The 26,043-nt window shown below is 42.1% G+C and overlaps 1 protein-coding gene across 2 annotated transcripts in view; it reads left to right on the top strand.

Annotated features, from left to right (window-relative positions):
• Positions 1 to 26,043, top strand: part of TSPAN5 (tetraspanin 5) — an 84,488-nt gene that overhangs the window by 26,010 nt on the left and 32,435 nt on the right. The window lies entirely within an intron of this gene.

Here is a 26,043-nt window from a genome sequence, read left to right on the forward strand (position 1 = left end):
GGGGGAAGGTCGCTGTTGGCGGTATGCGTGACGTGAGTCCGTGTTCGTGTGACCTGGTGACGTTCAGACCACTTCTGTATTTCACTCCAGACACTTAAACACATTCCTAAATTTTATTCCCAAGTTTTCCTATTTAGTTTTGGGGAAGTGGCAGTATGGTCATCATCATCGTGGTGCCTTACAAGGCCAAGATATTCAAAGTGACCAGTTTTGGAAGTTTCCTATGACGGAGCATCTTTTGTGAAGGAAAGGAAATTAAGATTTCTCTTAAGCAAAAGCTCCTCATGGGGGGGCAAGGGGTGGGGTTGGGTTCTGTGTGGTAAGTTCTGCAAATGTATTGTGGTGAGCTCCCCACTTGGTCATGTTGATTTATCAAGTGGTTTTACTTCATGGAAAGGAAGTAGGTTACCGACATTGCTCTGGATACTTAACACCACGATCAACTGCTGTTCTTGAGTACCTGTGTCTACTCCTTGACCAAAAAGATGACTGAATGCTAGCAATAAAAGGTATTTCAAGTCTTTGAGCTCTTTCACATGTGAATTTTTCTGTGTTGAGACGTTATTGAGACACCGTATGGATAGAATGTCTTATGCCATTGCACCTCTTCACTGGGTACCAGCAAACGTGGTCGAATTGAAAACAGATTTGAAGACACAAGTGTTATTTTTAGAATTCCTTTAAGTGACTGATTCAGGTTTTTGTAAAAGCAGCTGCACTTGATGTGATCTTGACCTCTCGTGAGAGCTGCGTGCCGGTGGAACTCTTGATGTTGTTGGCTGATGCCGTGCACATCAAATAAAGCTTTCTCAACAGCTAGACTTGATAGCAGGCAAACAACTGTAAGTTTCAACACAACGTAAGAAGTTCCTGGTCCTCACACAGTTATGACATCTGAAGGAGTTTTTCAGCCTAAAGGACTGAAGAGAGGGAGAGAAAAAACAGATCTGTTTGTCAGAACTCTTTTAAATAGTAAAACAAAACTAGATTATGTGACCCAAACCAGTTAGCTGTTGCTGAACTGTCCCTTTGCATAGTAAATACTCAGCACATGAGTGAATAAACCATTCATGAGAAGCTGCTGATGAGCTTGCTGTTCCCCAGGGATTGTTGGAGAGTACTGGGGAGAACTCTGTGCCTTGACTACTCATGGGTGCATCGACTAAACCAGCAAAAATGGAGAGGCCAAGCACGTATGTCCTGCTGTTCCAGCCAGGGTAGTTTAAAGCCTTTGAGCAGTGACTGTGGCAAACTCTGCAGCATGCCACACAAACAATGAGAGTCTCTATCCCATAGGTACTTTAGTTAACACTGTTGCGAGCCATTTTCTTTTAAAATGCTTAATGCCCTTCCCTGCCTCAAATCCTGTGCTCGCTTCTATTGTCTGTCTTCTCAAAAATGACCAGAGGAGATGGAAGGAGACTGTGATGCTTGTAAACAGGGCTGTCACTTCTGTCTGCACATTAACATTCCCATCTGTTGGATCTTCAAGGCTTTATTTCTTGATTTCATTTACTTGATGTGGGTTTTCTTTTATTAATAGTACATGCAGTGCACATCCACTGCTGCTCTCAGAGCATTTGTATGCGAGTATAAAAACTCCATAGTTTAGTTTATTTGAGGTGCTTGTGTAAAGCAGTATTTGATTGTGTACGTGAACACAAAGCACAGGCACTCTGCTGTGGAACAACCAAAAGTGGCACTTAGAGTGAGATCTGTACCGTGGTAGGAAATATGCAAGGAAACATCTTAAGAGTTCATTACGTTACATGAGAGCATCTGGTTATTGTTATTTGAATCAATTCTTCTATAAAAGTCAAACCTGCAGAGGAGTTGTTGCTTTGTGTGTTAGTCATCTTAGCTGTTCCACAGCGCTGCGTAAATCTCAGAGCAGCTCTGCAGCATTAGGATACTTCACGCTTATATGAAAGCTACAATTGAGTCTAGTTTTAGTATGCTTTTCATCATCTAGTTGATAACGTGAGTGTAGGAAACTATCCAAATGCTTTTTTCTATTTTAAAGTTGTTCCACTTTGAAGATCTGGGCTACATCTCTGAGTAGGAAGGGGCAGATCTGTACATAAAGAAGCAGTCGCTCCAAATGTCATTCCACCCTGGTGGTTATATCACAGCATGATTTCTGTTTGCTTCCCGTTCCCTTTGTTAGTTACCTACTGCAGCTTTATTAGGAAAACCAAAATGAATTTCTGTAGGCTATTTCTGTGAGCTGTATTCCTATCCTGCTCCTCAGGGACCGTGGAGAAAGCGAGCTGGACGTCAGGAAATGTGGAAGAGGGTGTTGTAGCACAAGCACGGGGAGTTTCTGAAATCTGCAGAAACTTCTTACCACTGCTAAAATAGCCGTCCTCTAGTCTGTTTGAAACCAGGTACTCTGAGGAAGTGAAACCGCTGGTCAGCTAAAAGGGCAGAGTGTCAAGCTGTGGCTTGACAGGTTGAAGTAAACCGGCACTGATGGTATGGGAACTTATCCTCACAACAGCTGCGGTGTTGGTGGGCTCTGATGGCACGGAGTGAATTGCACGTGGCACTGCATACCAGAGAGCTTTTCTCACTGCGCTTCCCTCTGGGGTGTTGAAGAGCTCTGAGATGTGGCGGTGGTGTGAGAAGCTGAAAATAAGGACTCCTCCCAAGTGTGCTGATTCTTTGTTGCCCTCAGCCCTGAGGACCGTAATCTGCTGGTCAAAACTTGAGTTACGCTAAGTGCTGCGTGTGCATCTGGATCATTGTCAAGTATGTTTGAGTCCCTGTAGAACAGATAGGCAAGAAAGCAATGAGGTGTGGATGACACGTCTGCTGTTTTATTCTGAAGTACTTGGTTATTAGGGCCCTTTACTTGCAAATCTTCATGCAGTGATACTGTGTTTTGTGGTGCTTCAGGGGATCCTGGAATTACAGTTGGTAACTCCTTGCAGTGTAAAATAGAAAATCATGCCCCTTTTAATGATCCTCAGCCTGTTTTGAGGAGCCTCTTTACTTTCAGGAAAATCTCAGTGAGTTTCAGCTGGGTGTAATACGAAGCGACTGGCTGTCTTGGTGGCAGATCTGGTAGAAATTATTATCCCTGTCTTTGCTGTGCTCATTCACCATCTGCTGGTAGGTGACACTGTTAATTGTACTGACATAAATGTTTGGCAGCTCTCTATGGTGAAATTATATAGGTTGCAAACAGATACATAAAGCTTTTTGCTTGTATTTCTTTCATTTCCTTTAAAAGCAAAACGTAATTCATGGTTCCAGTTTAGAGAACAGTTTACAAAAGATGTGCCCGTGCTTTGAGGAAGAAGCAGCCTCTGTCCCAGGGTGGGGCAGGAATGAGCAATAGAGGGAAGATCTGAGGCTTAAGATCTGCTGCTGATGAAAAATTATTTGCATAACCACAGACTAAACCCTGCACAGAGAGGGCATGGGTATGTGCCCACATGTAACCTTTGAAAGGAAAATGAAGATCAACTGTGGAAGAGTGCAGTGGCACTGCTCTGTATTGTTGTCAGGGTTTTCTGCTTGCAAGCTAAATGCAGTGGTGCAGTGAATTTGGAATGTTAAAAACTTTAAAAAGGCTTCTTTTGCAAGCAGATGTGATAATTGGTGGATGTTTGACAAGTCTATTGAAGATTGTGGTTTTTAATGGGAGTACTCGATCTGTTTTGCTTCAGCTGCTTTTTAGCTGCCTGAACTGTAGTTCCTGCGTGTCCTCAGCTGTTCCCCCTGCCTCCATTTAATGGAAGTTGCTTGCTGCAGGACTACATAATCCATCTTCCTCTCAAGTAAATTGCCATATATTAGTATAATTATACAATGAGCTTTCATTTGGTTGCCTGCTTCATTTTAGTAGATCAGCAGTTTTCCATACTGTGTAAATCTCTGCACTTCAGCATTGTTTTGCAACCTGCTTTGAGCTTTTTCAGATGTGACCTGCATTTTTACTTTGTACCTTAGGAATAATGAGGAGAGTTGAGTGAGTGACCCGCAGAGCAACATGTGTGGTTTGGGTTACTTTGACCTGAAATTTCTGGGGATTTTTTTTTTTTTTAGGGTTGCATTAGTACTTGATTTTTCTTTCTTTTGCCTTGGTTGCACAGTGACTAATGCATGTATACTGAAAGGGATGGGGCAGGAAGGTCCTTTGTACCTCTGAACAAGTTTGTATTTAGGTAGCAGAGCTATTGGGGAGAGAGAAGTGGTGCTTTGAATTTACTGAAGCGCAAATGGCATTATTGACACATGTTCAAGAAGAACAACAGCTTTGTAATAGTAAGTACGAGATTGATGGAGCAGTAGAGAACGACGTGCCCTGCATTCTCACAAAAGGCATAAGATTGTGCACCCTGAGAGAGGCAAATGGGAGATGGGCTTGGTGGTGTGACTGCACCCAGGCAGTGTTCAGCAGGCAGTTTCTGACAGCCAAGTGGGGCAGTGTGGGGTCTGCCCGTGATGTGGGAGGTTAGTGCTGGTCCTTGAGCAGAACCACCATTTTTACCTTGTTGCCTGTTCTGGTAAAGCACGTAGTACGTGAATTAACTGCATGAACATTGCCAAGAGAAGTTTTATGTTCCTGGTACACAACTCTTGCACCACTTTTGTTAGCTCTTTGGGATGGGGACACTCAAACCTACCGGTGATGGTATTCAACCTGTCTTCTGCCTGTACCTCGAGCACAAGATGGCTGGTGTTTATTTGTGCTCATTCATGAGTTGTTCCCTTTCAGAGCTTTCTTGATCAGCTTCATGTGCTGCCATCGTGCCCTGCCCTTAGCGATGTGTCCTGCAAGGATGTGGCATGAAGTATGACCCTATGCTCTTGAGGAAGCAGGTGGAAAACTGCTCATGGCAACACTGATGAACTGGCAACAGAAGTGATCTTGCATTCCTCTCCAGATTTGGTTAGGTGTACTTTTCTTTACCTGCAAAGCTCTCCTGTCACCCTTGCTGACCACTCCTAGCTGCTCATACCTTTGGAAGACCTCAAGAAGCAGCACGGCTGGGAAGGACGTGCGGGGAATCTTGTTTTTCTGACACAAGAGCAGCTACCTGCATGTGGAAAGGCTGGTACTCTTGTTCTTCTAGTGCATAGATTGCTTTAATCAAGTGGAGTGAGACCTTCTTATCTTAATGTTTGCTCCTGGAAGCTGTACTTTTGAGTCTGCTGAAAGTTGCTTTATAGTGGGAGACTACTGAAAGCCTGTTTCACATGACAGCATAATGGTAAATTTAGGTGAATGCTTTTAAAACCTTTTGCAAGAGCTGAGATTCAAAGATGAAATTTTTCCTTAGGTTCTGTTTCAAAGAAATTTTCTACCCTCTTTGAGTACTCTGTAGGGAAGCACAGCAATTTGAAGATCAACAAATGGGTGTGCTAATCAAAATACATTAATAGAAACTAATGACAAAGAAATAATCCTTTTCTAACAATGGATTTGTTGGTGAATCTAAGTAGTGTTTCCTGGCATTCATTTACTTGAGTTGACTTTATTCATGTGTTGGAAATGTTGCTGTGCTCCAGTCCTTTGCTTATTGATCAAGCTGGAGTGTATGTATCAGCACTGAAGATTGATTTTTAAAGTGTATACTAGATGTATGTCTGTTCTTGATTAAAAATCCTACAGCAGAGTGCCTTAGCCTAGGTTAGACAAAGCCTTACTAAAATGATACATTTGATAAAGTTATAGTTTTAATTATCCAATGGCTTCTTGCGGGAAAGTTCCCTGATACAGACCACGTACTTGTAAATCATCTTATTTTGGAAAGGTAGCTTTCTTCTGTGTTTGCAGTATGGTGTACGGGATTGATATGAAGGGTGAATTCAGGGTCAGAGTCCAACTCCTTGCTTTGTACACTGTGTAAGGAAAGCATGTTGGCAATTTTACAGTCCTTATTGTACTGTAATAGATGTGGATGCAATGTAGAGCGGGCTATGAGGATGTACTTTGTCAAGAAGGTCCTTTTGTAGGAGGCAGTGTGGTGAAGTGGTAGGAAAACAGTTAAGCAGCGCAGAAAATACTACATCTGAAACTCAGGAATCTAATGCAAGGTACCAGCCAAGAGGTGATCTGAAGAATGGATAATAAGTTGTAGGGTAATGGTTTTTGTACCAGCTAAGAGTTGGAGGGAAATGGCAGGTAGAGGAATAGGCTTTCCTGAATCCCCTTCCTCACAAAACAATTTCTGTTGCAGATGCTTTGCTTTATGGCAAGTCAGTGTGATTGTACCTGGGAATGAAGCCTACAAGGAATGTGACTTGAAAAACTTGCAGGTTGCCACAGCTGATTGCTCATTAACTGAAAAACTTTTTTGAATGGTATTATGTTGCACGTTATATGCTAGGTAGAGATGGCTGTTGCTCTGAGTGGTGTCTACTGCTGTGGTTCTCATTTTGGTTAAGAACGAAAAGGGAAGTTGCATGAAATACCTTAGAAATGATGCAGTTCCTGAAAGGAATGGATCTGGGGAAGGTTCGCATTACTAGCAAACGTGTTTGAAAAAATGTATGTCGGTTTGCAGATGGTCTTGTCTGTGAGGTTTTTGGTGGCTGTGGTGGTGCTGTAGTTGGGCAGCCTTTATTTTTTATTTATATATATATATATATATATATATATATATATATAATATATTTTATATAAAATATCAGTTTGGCTGATGAAACCCCACTTGATTATGTGGTCTGTAGGTATTGAAGAGCTCTGACAAAAGGCTGCTGAAAATTGGAGAGGTTTGAAAGAGTTCCTCCTCTAATCCTACCTTCCTCCTCACTCTTGGAGTAGGGAATTGCAAAACAGTTACAAACTTCCTTGGGTCTGGGAAGAGGGAAGGAATTAATGGAGACTTGTCAGAAGCATCTCTTAACAGGGTGGATTTCCTGACAGCAGACGGATCAGGCGGTCTCTTCCAGTGCTGTCAGAATAAGGGGTCTTGTGGGGCCAAGCATCCCAGTGCAGAGCCCACAAGGACGTACCTGGGCTGGTGAAGGAACCCATCTGTGCAGCTGGAGGGCTTGAGCCGCTCTGCAGCTCTCTTTGCCAGCCACTTCCACGTTAGACACAGCAAGACCCGGCGGGCTGCAGGAGGAGAGGCGTCTGAGCACTGCGTGGTCTTGGTCTTATGCCACCTGGTGCCAGTAACAGAAGTGTTCAGAGGTGGCACTGCCTGCCCACCCACCGCAGGCGTAGCGCCCAGGCAGCTCCTATTCTGTCCTTGGGTTGTGCACTCGTAATTTCCTTTTGTTCCCGCGGAACAAAAGCATGCTGGGTGCTGTTCCTGCACACACTGCGTCTGTCCTTCTCAACTGAATGGAATGCTGCTTTTAGAAACACTCATTAATCATGCATGTGGCTACACAAACTAAGCACTGTGTGCTCCTCGGACACGAAGCTGACGGCTTGTGAAGATGGTTTTCCCCAGTGCTAGTTAGTGCATGTGGCTCTCTTTAAGATGCATTTTTTAATTCTTGCCTAAAGGTTACAGTGTTGGAATCGAGTAACTGTTGCTTCTCATTTATATAACTCTGGTGTGTTGCATGGCACATCTTTGTTTAAAGGCACAGACATTTTTCTATATGAGGCTTACATTTGAGGGATTTGTCATCAGTCTCTAACAGATGCTAAGGAATCAAGTACAACGTGCGACCAACAGTTTATTCAATTTTAATTAAGATTTTTTTTTATTTTTGGCAGTGTTTTTAATTGCTAGCCATCGTTTTAAGGAATGGTCATTCTGCACATTTTTAAAAATGAAATCTCATTCCTTTGGCTGTACAGTTTCTGAGATTATTGCTGCTTCCATGAGCACTTGGGAGGAGGGCCAGCCCGCCTCAGCTAATCGTGTTGTAGCAGGCCTAGTGGCTATGGCCAATTCTGTCAGCTCTCCTGTGCTTATGCTTTGGGGAAGAAAAACAAATGAAGAAATATAAACAGAAACCTGCTACAAAGGCCTGGCACTATCAAATAAAATGCTGTTTGGGTTGAACTTTTGCTCTTTGTCAGCAGCATGTTAGCTTGATGCTCGTGATCTGCTTCTAAGCGACCCTTTTCCAGAGTTTGAAAGCAGAGGGAAGCTAAGGATGACTGAAGCATCCTTTAATACTTCAGATCGTAACTCTGTTGCCAAAGGAAAGCTGCAGCAAAGCAGTGGACAAAACTACGTATGTTGGGTTAGTGAGAGGTCTACACCCTCGAGCTGTTGGTTGGATACCTGAGGAAGCGGCCTTGCTTTCGAAAGAAGCTGCTAGCAGAGCACTGCTTGCTATTTGGCTCTGACAGATTCCCAGGGATCCGAATAGACTGTTCACGTTGCTGCACGTTAGCAGGATGAGAATGTGAATCTACTACAGCAGTTGGTGAAAACAACATATGCTTAGTTTTATGAAGATTTAAAGACAGATGGTGACCCATAGGATAATTATATAACAGCCGAAATTCTCTTAACAAATCTTTTTAGAATAGCTGTGATAATTACTCAAAAGTAGCCAGTCATTTAAGTCTTTGTCTGTTTCATAAATAGAGTAGGGATCTAGTTTGGCCTCACATAAACTCTTGACTGAAATTGTTCTCTAGTCTAGGTTATTTTTTCACTTCCCTCGCTATCTCTCCAGTCTTCCCTTGTGCTCGACAAAAGGCACAGCTGATGTGTTTGTCCAATCAAGTGAAATAAAGCTGAAAATGTCACCTCTCCATTACACCTACCTCTTTTCTTTTCTTTGCCTCCTATGTGGTTTGTTTTTTTTTTCTTTTTTTTTTTTTCTTTCAGTCCTTGCAATCTCTGTCTGAAAGGATTATCGTTCCCTGAAGAAATTGCTTACTGCCTGTTGTTCTGGAGTCTGCCTTGGAAGAATGGAGTACAGAATTAAGATCTGTTTTCTGGGAACGGCTGGCTCTCATCCAGAATTTTACCCCCATTTGTTCATAACCTCTGTTATCTTGGCTGCTTCTTGCATTACTCTTGAGTGGACTGGGAAGTTTTGCAGATTTCTGGGGTAGAGTTTTTAGGACTGGGAACGAACTGGACAACCACTTCTGAGGCATCGGTGTAGCAGCCTTTGAATCACCAGTGGCCCCGACTGATCCAGCATCAAGATGAAATGCCTGCCTGCAAGCATAGCTGCCTTTTGATGAGGATTTTCAGGGGCAGTTTTAGAAAAAACAATATATTTTCTTCCCTCTCTAAGGCTAATAAGCCTTTCGGTATCCAGTAGCTCATGACCCATCTGCTTTCTGTGTCCAAAGGGCAATTTGCCAGCTAGATACAAGCCACATGTTGCTCCTTGACTGGCATGGTCTTAGAGGGAAGCAGCAGAAAGGTATTTTCTGACTTGTTACGTGGTCGTGCTGATTTCTCCTTGACTAGCTAAGGTGGTACTCAGGGCAGGGATTCAGCTACAGGTCACGGTAAGTAGGTTGACACAGATTAAGGAGATGTTAAAGAGGCAAGGGACAGAATTTTGCTAACATAATATTTTCAGGGATCCTACCCAAGAATAGCATATATTGAGCACTGGCCAATTTGTCCGCAAAGTGCGATTCTTATTTAAAGGCCTCTTTGTGTGAAGCTGTATCCCAGCTTTCCCCAAAGGAAGCATTGATAGCTTCCTTGCTAGCCATGGACCTATACCAATCCAAACAGATTAGGGCTTGAAGGAGTAATTATAGGAAATACAGCAGCAGAAGTACTTCAGCAAATGCCACTACAGTTTCCCAGTCGGAGAAGTACTAACGCTGTGTTCCTCTGGGACACTACATTTTATCCTCGTTGGTAGATGAGTCAGTCTGGCCCTTGACAGTTTTACTCATGTGAGAATTACAAGGAAGTTCCTCATAGCAAGAGCAGCTCAGGGCTGAAAAATAATAGAGGGAGCCTGTGTTAGCCAGGTCAGTGCTCTCTGAAAACGAGATTGTCTTAAGAGTCCCTCATGTGACCCTCTGGACAGAGTAAACTTTCATGCTGTTTTACAGCAGCGGGAGCCCTAAACAAATCCTCTTGGGCAGTCAGCTGGAAGCTCATCAAAGGCTTCTGCTTGCCAGGCCCCTGTATCTATCCAGATCCTAGCCTTTGTAAGTTGCTGAATTAAAGCATTCCAATAATAATAAATAAAGGAATACTTCCCTTTCTAAGATGAATGAATTTACTGAGAGGCTAAAATAAATAAATAAATAATTAAAAATTAAAAATAAAATGCACTTTTTAGGAGGTAGACTTCAACAAATTGGCTTTTTTTTTTTTTTTAAATCTTTAGGGGAAATTATTCCCCTAAATTTCTTGTTGTCTGTTTCAGTGTGGAATTTTTTTGGTTGGCTGGTAACCTGGTTCATTTCCATGCTCTGTCTGTGGAAGAGTTTCGGATCAGATTCAGCCCCTGGCTCAGACAAATTGAGGACTTAAGCAGAAGAGAATCTCTCGCATACCAAACAAGCTTCCAGGCAGCTGGGCTCTTGATTACTCTGTGGTGATAACTTGCATGGTTGTCTGTCAAAGAAACCTGTTGATTTCTTGTTCTGGAACGGAAACCTTTTTTTGCAAAGTTGCTAAGACCCTTGCAGAATATAAAAACATCTTCTTTCCAGGTCAAGGATGTTTTTGCTTTAAAACTTTTAAAATTTTTTTTTTTTGCTTTTTGCTTTTTTCCATTATCAATTTGAATTTTTAGCTCATTTCTAACAGACTTTCTCTGGCAGTGTATACAACCTGACTGTCACCTGTAGAATCATTCTGAATCAGCAGTGTCAGCAACCCCTAAGGTAGTGGTAGGGTGTTGTCTTTGCTTACCTGTGTAAGACAGCATAACTCCTTTTAATGGAGTTGACCAGTATATTATTTGAAGCCCTCAAAGTGCGAGCTGATTGTTTTAGAGGTCCTTCTTGGTTCAAAGCTCTTAGTCGTGCAATTGCAGTTTGTCTCATGGTGCGCCTCCGTGTCTCTGGTCATCAGCCCCCTGGCTTCTTTCCTCACCCCCAGTGCTCAGTGGGATCTGTTGTCTCACCTAGGTGAGACAAGGTCTCACGAGGTGACTGATAGTGGGTGTTTAATATACGTACTCAGGGACTGAAACCTGTGTTCTGTGGAGTTTTCTCCTTTTATTCCCCTCCCATTAATTGTCAGGGTGGATGGTTGTTATTGAACCTCTGTTCATTGATATTCCAAGGTGATCAAAATCAATGTTTCTAAACCAGTGGTACAGATGACCACATTCCCTTTATAATGGAGAGCTGCTCCTGATCTTCTAATAAATTATAGCCTATTAAAAAACAGCAATTCCGGTGTTTTCAGTCCTGTCCCTCTTTTATATGGGGACTCTGGCTGGTGCTTGTAGAAATGGGTACACAAATCTTGCAATAAAATCTCAGAGTAGATTTTCTTTGTGCACTTCTTATATGAAGCCCACTTAGGAATGAGATGTATTTTGTTCTGTATTTGATCAGTTGGTCATTCTGTAAGTTCCTGAAGTACAGCACGTTCATAAATCATGTTGCAAAGGCACATAGTCTCTACTTGTGAGACTACATAAATACTTGTTGACTTGCTTTTGGGAGCAGCTGGAACATTTGTTTTGGTTCTTTAAAGAATTTGTGAATCGCTATTGGGTTATTTATCTGTTTTGTGTCTGTGTCATGTGCTTTAACGTGTGTTGCTTGCTCTGAAAGACCAGTAGTTGGGAGTAGGACACCTGATCAACAGAAATTACTGCTGCTCTTCCAAGTCAGTTTACAGACACGGCTGCAAGACCCGAGAGTGCAACAGGATCACTAGAGACCAACCAGCCAGCAGTCTCTTCCAGGGCTCCTAGGCGTGAGCTCTCCACTGGTACAGCTTGCATGTAAATGACCTTTCAGCCCAAAGGGGAAACTGCACACCTTCCTTCAGTGCTTAGCATGTTACACTTACTGTTACATGCTTATTAACTACTTACTGTATATATCCTATAAAGATCTTTATGGTGCTGAGACAGGCATTTCTTCTGGAATTGTTGCCTTTTGCCTTGCTGGCAATTATTTGCCTGCCTTTCCTAAGATGTGCTCTACATGCTCAAAAGAAGATTGATCTTAGATCACTTTCTTATCTCAGGAATTCTTATCTCAGGATTCTTATCAGCTCCCCAAGAAGGCGGAGAGAGAAAATACAGTCACAGCAAGATGATTTTGGCATTGCCAAAGCAAACTTTGAAAAAACCGAAGGGTCCAAGATAGGAGGCTTGATTTTGAGAGTCTTCATTTAAGCTAAGACTGAGAGAATTTTGGACAGCTAATTTTTATCTTTTCTATGCCTATGAAAACCAGCGAGCCAAGCAAAACTGAGAACCTCAAGTAATGAATAACAAGTTAATAGTAGCTAGAGCTTTGTGGAAAAATGTAATTATAATGAAGCCTGTAAAACAACCTCAAGAGTTTGCAGGTCTGTGTTTTGAAGATTTTTGTTCTCTAATACTGAGACCTGAGAAAAGGCTGTGAGGGCTTCTGGTGCCATTGCTCCTTGTCAGTCAAAAGGAGTTGGGTGGTGGTGAGCTGGAGGAACAGGGCACCAATCTTTTTCTCCATAGGTTGGAAGCCCCACCAACATTCCTGTTGTGTAGATGGAGAACAATTTGGTTTTTTGTGTGAAGAATGTGAGTCAGATAAAGCCAAAGCTGGTAGAAGTATGCTCCTTTTCTGGAATATTCTGGGAAGATGCCACTTTGCTCCTCTTAGAAGGTTCTTCAGCTTTCAGTCCTGTCTGGAAAATGCTATTTTTGTCTGCACTGTTCAGGGTTTTGTTGCATATTCTCATTAATGGTGGAATAACCTGACCTATGGTAGAATAATGCAAGTATCTGTATGTTTATTTTTGCTTCTATTTCTATATATAAATGGCATTATATCACAGAAATCCCTTAGTGCTTCTTATTTTATTTTTATTTTTTTTTTCAAACTGCTTTGCTTTGTTCTAGGCCAGTCTGTGGAATGCTTTTTCTTTTTTCTTTGTAAATTGTCTTCATTGAAGTGAGGGAAAAATCCTGAACATGATGTTATAAATGTAACTGTAGCAGGCATCTGTCATATTTGCAAGTTATCTTTTCTTTCTGGTAATTTAAATGTGACTTTCTGTAATGTAACTTTCCTAATGGAAGTGGGAGTAAAAAAGGAATTATGGTGTGAAGCAGTGACGTGTTGCAAATAAAATTTGACAGTAATATTTGTGTATCTTATGTGTACCTTAAAAAAAAAAAACAACAAACCCCTCAGACTGCATTCTGTTGTTCATTTTTTGGGGAATGGCTGTAGAAGGTTATAGTTTACAATGCTGATTTTATGGTGATGAATGTGACAGTTGCTGGCATTTTGCAATAGCATATTTTCTCAGATTTCTCCAGTTGGTGCGGTTTGTCTCTTTTCAGCAGGAGTCAGTTCTTTCAAATAAAATAATTCTCTGCTACTACAAGGCAAACTGTATTAATATTTCTTTTACTCTAGACCACTATTATGTGGAAGGCACAAGGTTCATGAGAAGAAGCTTATAGGTGGCAGGTAGTTGGGATGTGATTTACACACTGTGAAAATCTATTCAACAATTTTAGGCCTTTGGCACACATGATTCTTATGTGGATCTCCCCTCTGTCACAGCCTGGGGACAGAGACAGCCACATTGTCAGGAGGAGCCAGCTGCCTCCCTTGCCATCCTGGGGACGCAAGTAGGATCGTCAGATTTCTCAAAGTGATCATTTGCAGCACAGTTAAAAAAAAAAAAAAAAAAAAAATGATTAGGTCTCTTAGAGTGAGGAAAGAAATCCAGCCTTAAAGAATAATGCTGAAAGTCTTGATGTGTAAAGGTTTGTTATCCTCAGTGTATACTGCTAAATCTGGGGTCTTACACTAGTCTCTTCAGTTTGCACTGTTTTGTCTCAGTCACAAAACCTTTCAATACATTCAGCTTGTTCTCGCTACAAGGGCTTTCAGCTCAAAAGCGAAGAATGTCTATTCATTGGAGGCGTGGGAGATGGGGTGAGGGATGGCAAAATAATTACAATGACAGCTTGTAAGTTGGTCTATAGTAACTCCAGTTATAACTTATTTACAAGGGTTTTTTTCAGTACTTGCCTTCATAGAATTTTTAACCCTGTCCTGTAACTTGCATCTCAGAAAAATGTAGCAAAGGTTTTGAAGCCATATCAATTCCTTTTATTCTTTTGTTGATATTTGTTAACAAACAGTTTTTTTCTGGTCCGATTGAGGTCTTTAAAGAAAGCTTATTGAGGGGCCAGGAACAAATCATCCCTCTGCTGGAGGGCTAAGCATATCAGGGGAAGGGATGCACAACTAAGCAAGGAGTTTTAGTGAGCTGAAACACAAAAAGAGAGCATAGAAGAAATAGGATCAAGGACAGGGGAGACAGAGTGCATAAAGCACATCCTTTGGGCACCACAACGCTACCAAGAAAGCCAAAGTGTAGCTGAAAAGAAAACCAGTTAAGGATACAAGGCCAAGAGGAAGGGTATCTACAAGCATGCCAGCATCAAAAGGAGGTTGTGAGGAAGCCTGTCCCCATTGTTGTCCAGGGGGCACCTTGTCTGCGGCTCCTCAAGGCCCCGGCCTCCTGGGGGACTCTGAGTGTGGTGGCAGGAAAGCAGCGGGACAGGGACCCATCAGAGGAGCTGAAATGTTTTCTTGTCCTCCTCTTAGAAAGCTGGACTTGATGTGTCGTCTGAATCCTCCTTGATTAAATTTCAGCCTTCTGCAGCTTTTGTTGTGAACACAGACCTCGGTTATTCCCTCTTTCCACAACTGTTGCAGGCTGTTACCAGTTTTCTCTCCTTTGTGTCTTTCAATAAAGATCCTAAGTCATCTCTTCACTTCTTTTTTTTAGGCCAGCAGTCATTTCTTTGCATTCTTAGATGCTCTGAATGATTCTATGTCTCTGGACAAGTTAAGTGCCTAAAACTAGATGTAACACCCAGCTAAGCCTTACAGAGACTAAATATAGCATAAGGATTACACTCTCTTGCAGGCTATTTTGCTTCATTTGTAAACTCGTATGTAAAGCTTGTATTTCTAGTGAGAGCTTTTCATCGTTGACACATTCAGCTTGCAGTTCACCACAGGTCTTTAAAACTTTTTAAAATTTTTTGTGAAATGATATTCTCTCAGTTAAGAAGCAGTGTATGACGGCGCGTTTGCCAGAGAGGCACGCAGTTATTGTGTCCCGAATTTCAGCAGTGCTTTGCTGCTGCAAGAAAACTCCAGGAACCAGGGGATCCTCCTGAATAATGCGTAAATGCTAGATATGTATTTGGGACCTTGAAGTCCGCGCAGAATTTACTTGCAATGAGTCTTAACAGGCATCAGCCATTTGAGTAATCCTGTGCTAGATGCTTTTCTGAGGAATTGCTGTGTGCTCAGTCGTTCTCTGCACTGCACTTGCCTACCTCTGCTTTCAAGTAGCTCCTTGTACACCGTCTCCACTGACTGGATTATTTCATTCTGTCAAGATCTCTGTACTCTGTTAAAATAAACTTGAAGTCTCATTGTAGCTGCCGTAAGAAAGCTTGATAAATGCGCTGTTTTTCTTCATCCTGGTTGTTAACAAAGAGAGGAGAGGCCCCTGGAAACGTCCTTGTCACATCACTCCGTTTTGGTAGCGAACATTTGATAATTACTCACATAGCTAGCAACTAGCTTTTTCTCCTCATTCCTGCTGTCCTAGTAGATTGACTAAAACCAGCCTTCCACCAAACTTGGTAATAAGGGTGTGTTAATTCAAATTCCTGCAAAATGCTCGAGACTAGTGTTGCTGGAAATAATGGAGCCCAGAACCGGTACAGGAGAACTTGTGGGTGGATATTGCCGTAAGAATAGGATTTTGACTTTATGTGTTGATATTAATCAAAATAGTTTCAACTGCACATTGCACAGCTGCACAGTGTCTGTGTCCTCAGGGAAACTTTTTGATCAAAATGCAGTGGGTGTCTGGTAAGTACACCTGAAGTGCACTGTGGAAATTCAGTCTGGGTGTGTGAAATGGTAAGAATACTCTGCCTAACAAATCCATCAGTTTTCATTGTGTAAAGGCTACAAAGACAGCTGTCAGATTTTTATTTTTTTTGCCTGTTATGTTTGCCCTTCTCAGAAAGGAGGAAAGGAAGCTATTATTCGTTATTTGATTTGTTTCAGAGCCATTATTGATTTTGGAAAATTTGATAAGCATCTGAATAAATAGTTGTTCTATTGGTTCTTTCAAGTGGAGCAAGACTTGGCAGAAGTTTGCCTTGGTGCAGGGCAAACATGATAGAACTGGTCACCAGGAAGCTATGTTTCGATCCTCTGTAAGCTGAAAAGCAGCAGTATAAAATCCCTTTTTTTCATTTTCTTTAACTAGTGATGCCCAGAAATGTCTTAAAGGACTTGGGGTGGCAGCAGGGATGGTGGTGGGATATTTAAGGAGATACTGCCTTCTGAAATTTTCAAGCTTTTCAAATTTATTGAGTGTTTCTTCATGTATCCAATATTCGTCTAGCTACCCTGCCAGTTTTGATGCAGAATTTTCTTTGTTGTTTTGTGATTGCTAACAATCGATAGGAAGAAGTAGAAGTCTTTGAACGAACAGAGTCGATGCTTTGGAAGGAAAAGTAAAACTTTTACAAGTCCCTTTCTTTGTAAGTAGTAATTATTTGTCTTCTTAAGTTGAAACCTATCCAAACAACAACAGCAAAATCACAGCCAGCCCTAGAGATTAAAGAAATCTGAAATTTAGATCAAGAACATTTTACATTGAAATTGTCCTTTAAATACAGTAGCTGTTGGGACTGCACAGCAAATATTTGGCTAAAATGAAAAGAAGTTAGTAGTAGCTGCTTAAGGTTGATAATTTTGTATGGAAAACTCTTGGTAGATATGTCTTGCAGTCTTCCTTGCTAATGATCTCAGGGAGCATTGGAGACAACAGGGCCTTTGAATGCTTCTGTGGTGGCTCTGGAGGAGCAGGTTAGAGCTAGCTGATTCTGAAAGGCCTGGGGAAACAAGTTTGTGTGTTTTAGTTGTTTTCTTTGCTTGAAATAATCTGATGCAGTGGAAATGAAGTGGAAGAAAGCTGCTGTCCCAGAAGGGCTTTGGTTCCAAGCCTCGTTCCATGGTGGGACTTCTCCATTTCTGAGAGCTGGGCGGACATGCAAACCAGATGAGTAAGTGTAGAACTGAAAAGATAACAAGTAGCTAGTACTGCTATAGGGGGAAATGCTAACAAGAATATATGCATAATTTGGGGGGGGGTGTAAATTATTTTGTTTTCATGTTTTTGCTAGCATCTTGTCTAGGGCCTGTCTGCGATCTCAGCTCCTACCAGGCTGGAGATCCCTGATTTTTATTTCTGATACCTGATGATGGCTTAAAATACCACAGGAATCAGTTCTCAGTCTAGTCAGCACTTCAGATTACTTGGGCAAAGGCAGGGGCATGCAGCCTGGGGCAAACAGGCTTATTGCCCTTGCTTTCGTGGGATCCTTGGTGGCATTACTGGGCTTTGTTGTGCTAATCCCAAATGCGTTTTAATTAGGACAGGTGAGGAGAAAAGGAGCTAGACAGTACGAGTCACGTGAACCCGTCTATCCTGCTTTTTATGTTCTTTACTTTGCTTTATTTTTTTCTTTTCTCTGTCCTTTGAGTCTCAGGCTTTTATGAAGAAAAAGACGTGTCTGGCTTTGTCAGACAAGGTAATTACATCTTTTAAACTATAGCTGTCTGCTGTGACTAAAAGATATCAAAACAGTCTTTAATGTCCTGATGTTGATGAAAATTTGCCAGGTGTGAGTGGTTGATAAGGCTGCTGCTAGCTTTATTTTCTGGCAGCATTTAAAGCAGGCCACTAGAAAAGATGGGCCCCTGCATTTCTCGTCTCCTTTATTTTTTCCCCTAAATCTTGTTGTCACGTGACAATGGTGCCACTCTGTTCCAGGGCCTTTATCTCCCTTAGTCTTGCTCCAGTATTGTCTTGTAGACTTCTTAAAATCTGTCAAACAGTGGATCTCCCCCCCCCCCCTTATTGTAACAGTGTATGGCTTAAAACAAATGGGTGTTAGCAGTACTGCTAAAACGAAAACTTTGCGAAATGCTTTTTCACATGCTGTTTTCTTTTTCTCGTACGTTCGGTATTAAAAATGTTAGTGGAAGTGAACCAGCAATAATCTGTTGTAAAAGCCCCAACCCAGTCTCGCTGAAGCGAACAATAAGAAACCAGCGTTTCATTAACACTTTGCCCTTGCTGGGCCTGAGAAACTACTTTTTTTTTTTGCCTGTACAATCGAGCTAGCATTGTGCTCGGCCATCAGCTTTGAGACAGGCCTTGTCCCCAAGGGTTCAGGCTATTCAGCCGACAAAAGGCGGCAGGAGAAACTGCGGCACGGAGGGGACGCGACCTGCGCGAGGTCTCGTTGCAGGTCAATGGCAAAACCATGGCGAGAGCTCGTGTGGTGGAGCTGTGGCCTGCCAGTTGCTGCTTCCCAGGCACTCCTGATCCTCAACTTGCCACACATGCGCTGAAGGTCGTGCTTCTCGTTGGCTTCTTTGCGGTGGTGCTGTCGGCTCCATTCTTTCAGCTGCTCGTATAATCTATAGCTTCGGGGTTCCCGGTCTTGTTTCTGAACTTCTTCAGAAATTTGCAGACTAGCTCGGAATGAGAAAATGTTGATTTATGGAAGTATCTTGCACCAGGTTGTAATAAGCGGATCATTAAGCTGTCATGGTCTATCGTGTCTGTGGGACTTAGCAGCGACCTTTAATCAGCAGATTATTGACACGATGTAGCGAGCCGTCTGGTATGGCTGTGGAAGTTCAGGACCTCAGGGAACACTAATAAAAGTTCTTGATCCAGGGTACTGCCTCTAAAAGAGAAAACGGCTTACGTATTTTTGCAGTTGTTTTTATTTTAAGGTCAGTGAAAGGTGAAGAAAACAGTACCTTGTACTCGAGGCCCAAGCTTTTTATCAGCAACCGTAGAATTGCACTGCTGCCAATATTCAGTTTTGCACTGTTTCCATAGGTTGAAATCCTCTTTTTGATGATTTCATCTTCAAAAGTTATTTTAAGTTCCTTTGACATAGTAAGGATTTAAACACTGTAAGTGTAGTTTTAAGCATTTGTTTAATGCTTGTGAACCCTTACACCTATCCTGTGCATACAGGATAGGTTCTGAACCCAAGTTGCATTTAACTGCCTGCATCTTTGCATGTGTAAAACTACCGAGTGCGAGCTACTCGGTGTGCTAGGTGGTCTTAGGTAAAGATAGAGAATCCTAATCTGTTCATCAAAACGCATTTTGCTCATCCACCACCTCTCAATTAAAGGGATAAGAGCACCTAAATTGGAGAAACTTCAGAGCCCTGCTTTAAAGCGGCTGTTCCCCCGAGCCCGGTGCTTCGGGGCAGAGGTAGGCTTCTGAAGCGAGCTCCTGGGCTGGCTGCTGGTGGAGCAGCTTGGGTAAAGAATATGAGGCCCAGCGGCTACTTATTGCATCTTCCCTGCAGCTTCAGCAGCAGTGTCTTGTCCTTGCAGCTGCCATCTTCTGTGTTTCATACCACAGTGAAAATTAAAACGTGTCTGGAAAGAGCAACTCTCTGAAGAAACTGCAGCCTCGGTCCTTGATGCACGTAACTGACCATAAAAAGGAAATGCAACCAACAGAACCGACGGTGCTCGTTTGTGTTAAATTCTCCTCTTAGGATTTACGGAAAAAAGAAATTAGTCATAGGTGGAGGCTTGTTTTTGCTCGTATTGTTTAAAGTTGTTCTAAGTGCTGAGTTGAGTGTGCTACTCTTATTTTGAAGGGAAATATGTTTACAGTTTTTTGGCCTAATCCCCAGTTAGCTGGATTTAGCAGACAGAATTTTAATAATGAAAAGGGTTACAAATTAATACCAATAGATAATACTTCTGAATATTTCGTAAAGCATCCTAAATGCTAAATGGAACGTGGGAATATGAAAGAGCTTTATTTTTAGTTCTGTTCTTCATTCAGCCAAGCATAAATTGATTAGATACTGCACTCCTTGTCTTATAGTGTTTTTCTTTCATGTCAATTTTACCAGAACTGTAGCAGTAACTTCATAAGAGGGCTTGTCAGAGTTAATCATTTCAGCAATAGAATAAAGCAGTGATATATAATGAAATGTGTATTAAGTATTAAACGTTTTAGTGACTTCTATGGAAAAAAATAGTACACCTCTGGGGCCTTTTTTCTGACTTCTAAAATATATTAAAAGATCAGATTGCCATCATCTGTTTATTTTTTATTTTTTGCTATAATGGCACCAATCTATTGCTCCTAATCCCTTTTTGTAGACACTCTGTGGGATTAAAAAGCCACACTATGCAATTTCACTGAAATGAGTGTTAATTTTTTTTGTAATTTGATGTAACAGTGTACTCTATTCACTCAGCAGTAATTCAAAACGAAGAATTCCCCTTACTAATTCATTGGACATTTCCTGATCCTGATTAATTATTGTCCAGGTTGCAGCCTTCATTTCATGGAATGGATTTGAGCAATTGTGAGGAAATGTCACACAGCACAAATAAACTCACTTCCATTGACAGCGCGTGTTCAAAGACTGGTCTCTGAGAAGTGGATCAGGGATAATTTGTCTTGAGTAAAACATTGGTGGCTTTGAGCTGGTTCACATGCTTCTGGCAAAACTTGCTGCTGCCTAAATGGTGAGGTGATGGAGGACATGAGGTTGCTTGCGTATAAACATTTTTGGCACTTCTTTTTTTGGAGAAGGTATTGGATCTTGGGGTGAAAGAATTTTACTTCAGGATTTTTTTTTCCTATGCAAAACAAATAGCAGTAGCCTTGTTAAGTTAAAGATATTAAAAATAGCTGTCTTTCTACGATGTGAAAATTTATATAGAAGGACTTCCTCAGTGCCTCTTTTTAAAGGTGTGGGAGGGATAGATGAGGAACTACTGGTTAAATTATCAAGCTTGATAACATGACAGTTTGCAGTTTCTGATCTGCAAATTCAGGGTAAAAAAAAAAAAACAAAACTAAAAGCTGAAATTGTGACATAAGGATACTTTAAAAAATATTTTATAATTTCTAATTGATAAGAAGGACTACACTGCATACGAAGTCTGGAGGGCACTGGTTGCTCATGCAGAGAACTGAAACAGCTCAGAAAACGAAGGGCATCCACGGTCATGCTGTGGGACTGGCAGACGTCCTGCAGGGCATGAACCGATCGAGCTGCTCAGGACCAGCAGCTGGGAGCCTGCGTGCTGGTGTCTTGCCAGAGGCATGGAGAAATGGAAGCCCATCGTTTCTTGAGGAGCAGGCCCTGGTTCCTGGCATTTTAGAGGTCACTTGTTGGCCACAGACCACCTCCATTTTAAAAACAGATCTTTTTCAGTGTTAATTTGAATTTCATTTTGCGTGCTGTGACAGGGTGTCGCGTTCACTTCTACTCTGAAATGAGGTAGCGAGAACTTACCTGCATGCTTATCGTACAGCTTTCCATGCTCCGTGTTGTGAGAGAGTGCTAAGAATAGCAGTTGCTTACTGTAGTGCCAAGGGGACTTCTTCAGATGGGCAATTTTCAAGTTCACTGAGCACAGGAAAACAAACCAATTTGAGTTTAACTACAGTATAAATATTAGAAAGGAGTCAGACCTACAAAAACGCCCTTTAAAGAAAAAGGAAAAAAAGGAAGGGAGGGAAAATGCAAGTCTGAGGTACAGGATTTTTTTTTTAATAGTTCCTGATTATATTTTCTCTTTTGGAGCCAGAAAAATATTCTGATCAATATGAAAAAAAATATTATAACAAAAATGTGCCAGTTGTTTTTTTTTCCCCATTTTTGGGTTTACTAATATTGTGCATTAACTTACAAGACTGTACGGGAGAAGAGAACTATTGTACAAATTTTTAAGTGTGTGTATATATGAATGTGTACACATGTGATAGGTTTGTTGTCTGTATTATTGCTTTTCCTGTGTATTTCTGGAATAGTGGAGTGGCTGGGTACCGGGGAAGTCCTTGGTGACAGGATTTGGAAGAGTGAATTAAGTAGAAAGTATATCCCCAAGCTTAAGCTGAGCTCTTAATTGTATTGCTTCTGTCAGGTGAGATTGACCCACAGAGTTGCTGTCGTGTTATCTTGGCACAAACTTCCAGTGCTTTCAGCCCTGACTTACGGAAAACTTGCATAGCAATGTGGTGAATTAGTCAAAATACATTTTCTTTACTGTTTGTTCCAATGTATAGAACAATCTATCTGGGAGCTTGGGGTCCTTGTTTTTTCTTTTTTTTTTCCCCACAGTTACTGTTGATTCATATGACAGAAGTAGGAAGATTACCAGGGTCTCTGCTTAAGTTGTTGTTATATTGATTGGTGAAGTTGTGCTTAGAAGGAAATCAATGTGTTTTATATGTGAGTATATTCTTAGGACTCAAACCGGATCCAATTATTTTATATTTACTGGGAGGTGAGTATCAAGGAAATCCTTAAACTGATGAAAAGAGTGAACTCTGTAAATGTTACATTGTTGGTTTGTGTTTTTTTTTTTTTTTTTTTTTCCCTCTCCAGGAAAGGTGAGATCTGTAAGATGCCTTTGTTTTGTAAGGAGGTAACCATTTAAAGTAAATTGGACTAATGCATTCTGTGAAAGAATGCAAAAATATAGGTAGCTATTCTGGGAGGTGAAACCCTTTAAGCTGCAAAACTGATTGCTTGTAGTGTAAAGTGGCAAAGCAGAAGATCTGGGAAGGGTGGTAAATGTTCCAGTCAAAATTTGGCTTTCTGAAGAAAATATTTTTAAAGAGGAGATGCAGCAGGTGGCTTCAAATCCTGTGGCTCTATTTTTAGCTTACTGACTCTGTGATACAAACGGGTGGCTTCAGAATAAAGAACAACTTACTGGTTTACCACTATGTGTTTGTTTCTACTTCCCAATTTAACTACATTTATGTTAATAAGAAAGTTCTTCTAAGCTGGGTACCCTGGACTTTAGCAGTAATTGGGGGAGGTTTTTCAAAAGCTTCTAGCATTTCTCAGCTGCAATTACAGTCAGAAGGGAAAACCTGGAGAATTACGCCAGAGTTTAATGTGATCATTGTATGCACTTTGCCTGGAGAACTAATGAAGCCAGATTTCTTCCACGCTTTTTCCAACATCTGAAAAAGAATATATTTTTTCAAACATCTTTGGTTCTGTTGTATACCTCTAGGTTGATGATAGATGCGGTGTCTTACGGGAACAGACAGTTGGCCTAGCCAGCAGCCAAACCCAATCTCTCTTAGTCACTGGAAGCATTGCAGAGTGTGGGCTTTCTCCTGCTGCTGCTGCTTTCACAGCTCCAGCCTCCACATGGCCTCGCGTCTGATCATGAGCTCTTTGTTTGTGCACAGACGTGGCGGTGGGGAGCGCAGGGGCTCACTTCACCAAACGGGGCTTCTAAGTCCCTCTAGCGCATCCTGGGGGACGCTCGGCTTGCCTGGAGCTGTGTAGGAGAGGCACGAGTAGGAGCGCTGAGCGAGGCAGCGACAGACCAAACTGCTGGCGTGGAAAGCTACGCCACGGATTCGTTGTCCTGCATCGTTACATAAACATCATACGTATCGACTACAGTGGCAGGCCAGGGAAATAACCCCGCTCCTGAATTTGGGGCATATCCCTTACACATACAACTAGTTTTCCCTCCTGCTCCGAGGCAAGAGATGGCAGCGCTAATTACTGCATGAACTGAAGGCAAGGCTAAAAGCTATCGGTGACGTCTGTCCTCACGCACACACTGCTCTCCTTTCTCTCCCTTTTCAGTGCCCTCAGGGTGGCTGCTGTGGAGTACAGTGCGATTTGGTGCATCAGGGTAGAGGGTCAGGCAGCACCCTGCAGTTGCTTGTTCCTATTTGGCGGTGACCGAAATCAAGCAGAGGCCACATGAGTGCAGCCAGAAAAGCGAGTCAGGGCCGAAACCACAGCTGCAATCCCCTGGGTCCCTTCCGTGCTCCCTGCCTGGACACGGGTCAGTACTTTCTTTGCCAGGTATCATGGAATCGATCCAAGACTTGGATGGAGGTACATCTAAATGACACACACCGAGGAACCCCACCTGAAGCTGGAGGTGGTTTTGGCCAGGTGGAAAGGGCTGGCAGCAGATCGGTGAATGAAAGTTTGGATCAAAGAGTGTCCATGGGAGTGACTTTGTGTCTGGGGCGAAGCAATGATGGGCCCAATTGTAGAAAACCCTGCACCTGCTGTTTGTATGAAACAAGCCGGGTGATCTGCCGGCGTTGGATGAATCAGATTCCGACTGGGTATAATCAGAATGAAAAGTCAAATTCTGAAAAGAGAACTGCCAGCACCAAGAATGCTGTGGTTAGAGGAGTGAGGGGGCCCCAAGTCGCACAAGGGGCTGTTGAGGACGTGCTGCCTAATTTAAAAACAGACAAGGGAAAGAGAGAGAGTGGGGTTATCTTGTGTGCTTTGGTGTGTTTGCATTTAAATGTATGCTCACCAGGATGCCCCGTGTCCTTAGCATTGTGTAGGTTAATGCACAATTAACAAACCCGCAGTTTTACGCAATCGAGTCCAGCTACATCCTAAGTGTTATGGGCCCATGTCCACACGTCTCGAGAGCCCGGGTTCATTTCTGCATGCTGACAGGGCACAGCGGGGTCTCCTACAGGAGCTGTAATGCACACAGTAACCTGAACAGCTGGACGCTGCCGGTGCCAGCGTTGATGTGACATTTGAAAGAAGAGCCTGCAGGTATTTGGTGGGCTGCTGCCATACCAAACACTTTCAGTGGTGCTGGCTACTTTAGATCTTTATAGAGTTAGCGGAATGAGGAAAATTTCTAGAAAGCAATTATATTTTTTTCTGAGAATGTTTTTTTAAATGTCATAAAATCTTGTTTTGCCGTTTTTCACATCGCATCACCTTGCTAGCTTGCAGACAGATGCACAGAATTCCATGGCCGTTTTCTGTCATCTTTCCAGTGAACAAGTTTTCAGCTTAGAGCAGATATTTTCTTACTTCTGAAGTATACGATACTGTGTGTGGATAGTTAAACTCCATTCCATCTGTACGGCCCATATGTTCAGCCCTCCTACTGCTCCAGTTTGTTTGTGGTCACCTTTCTTCACTATGAGGAGGACATGAGGTATTGGGGAAGGATTCTTGCTGATAGTTGTGCAGTGGTGGTGACAGTTTGTCACCAATTGTGCGTCGCCCAAGACCTTTTTTTCTCTCGCTCTTCCTCTGTGTAGCCTAAGACAGATTAATTGCAATGTTTGTGCCGCAGGGAGGGACCAGATTTGAAGGTCTCTTCCTGTCTCCTGATGTTTCGGTTCAAGTGAATAAGTATCTAAAAATATGAGGGGAAAAAACAACCAAACAAAAACTAAATCAAAACAGAAAGGAAAATAATTTATGTTCTAAAAGACTTCTTACTTTGTAGTGGATGTACTAAGATACAGATTAAGGGGGAAACTTCCCATTCTGAAGTGTTTTGAAATGGAAGAGAAACGTCTGAAATGGAAGAGAAGACAAGCACTGTTCTGCATTTTCTTGGGCATATTAGTCAAGACACAAATTCAGTTGTTTTTTATAAGGAACAGGAAAAAGTTGTTTGATGTTGCTTTTCCTTGCTCAGTGACATTTTTGTTCTTTGCATTTACTTCTTGAGAGTTTGGAAGTGGCTTCCAAATATATGTGCTTTTAAACAAAAGCAGGGCTGAAAGCTGGAGGAACTATGTTAAGAGTGGTTTCCTCTCCAAATCCCTTTCTGGGAAAGCATGCTGCTGCCTTTCAGGTTGTCTCCTCTCCTGCTGCCTGTGCGTTTGTCATGGTTAGTGGCTGGAAAGTAAAACCAAAATTGTTGCCTTTGGGTAAAGCTGCAGTAATGTTTTTAAGATACTAAGCTGTTTTTTCTCTGCAGTGTTAGTCTAGTGCTATTGTGCTGCAAAATGTTTATTTTCTCAGCTAACTTGGCTTCAAATTGCAGAGCAGGCAGGGAGGTGTTGAGCTCCGGGTTAGCAGTGTAATGCTGCACGCATTCTCCATTTGTGCTCAAATTTTTACCCC

The sequence above is a fragment of the Cygnus atratus genome, chromosome 4 (genome assembly GCF_013377495.2).
Source record: "Cygnus atratus isolate AKBS03 ecotype Queensland, Australia chromosome 4, CAtr_DNAZoo_HiC_assembly, whole genome shotgun sequence".
Taxonomy (NCBI): domain Eukaryota; kingdom Metazoa; phylum Chordata; class Aves; order Anseriformes; family Anatidae; genus Cygnus; species Cygnus atratus.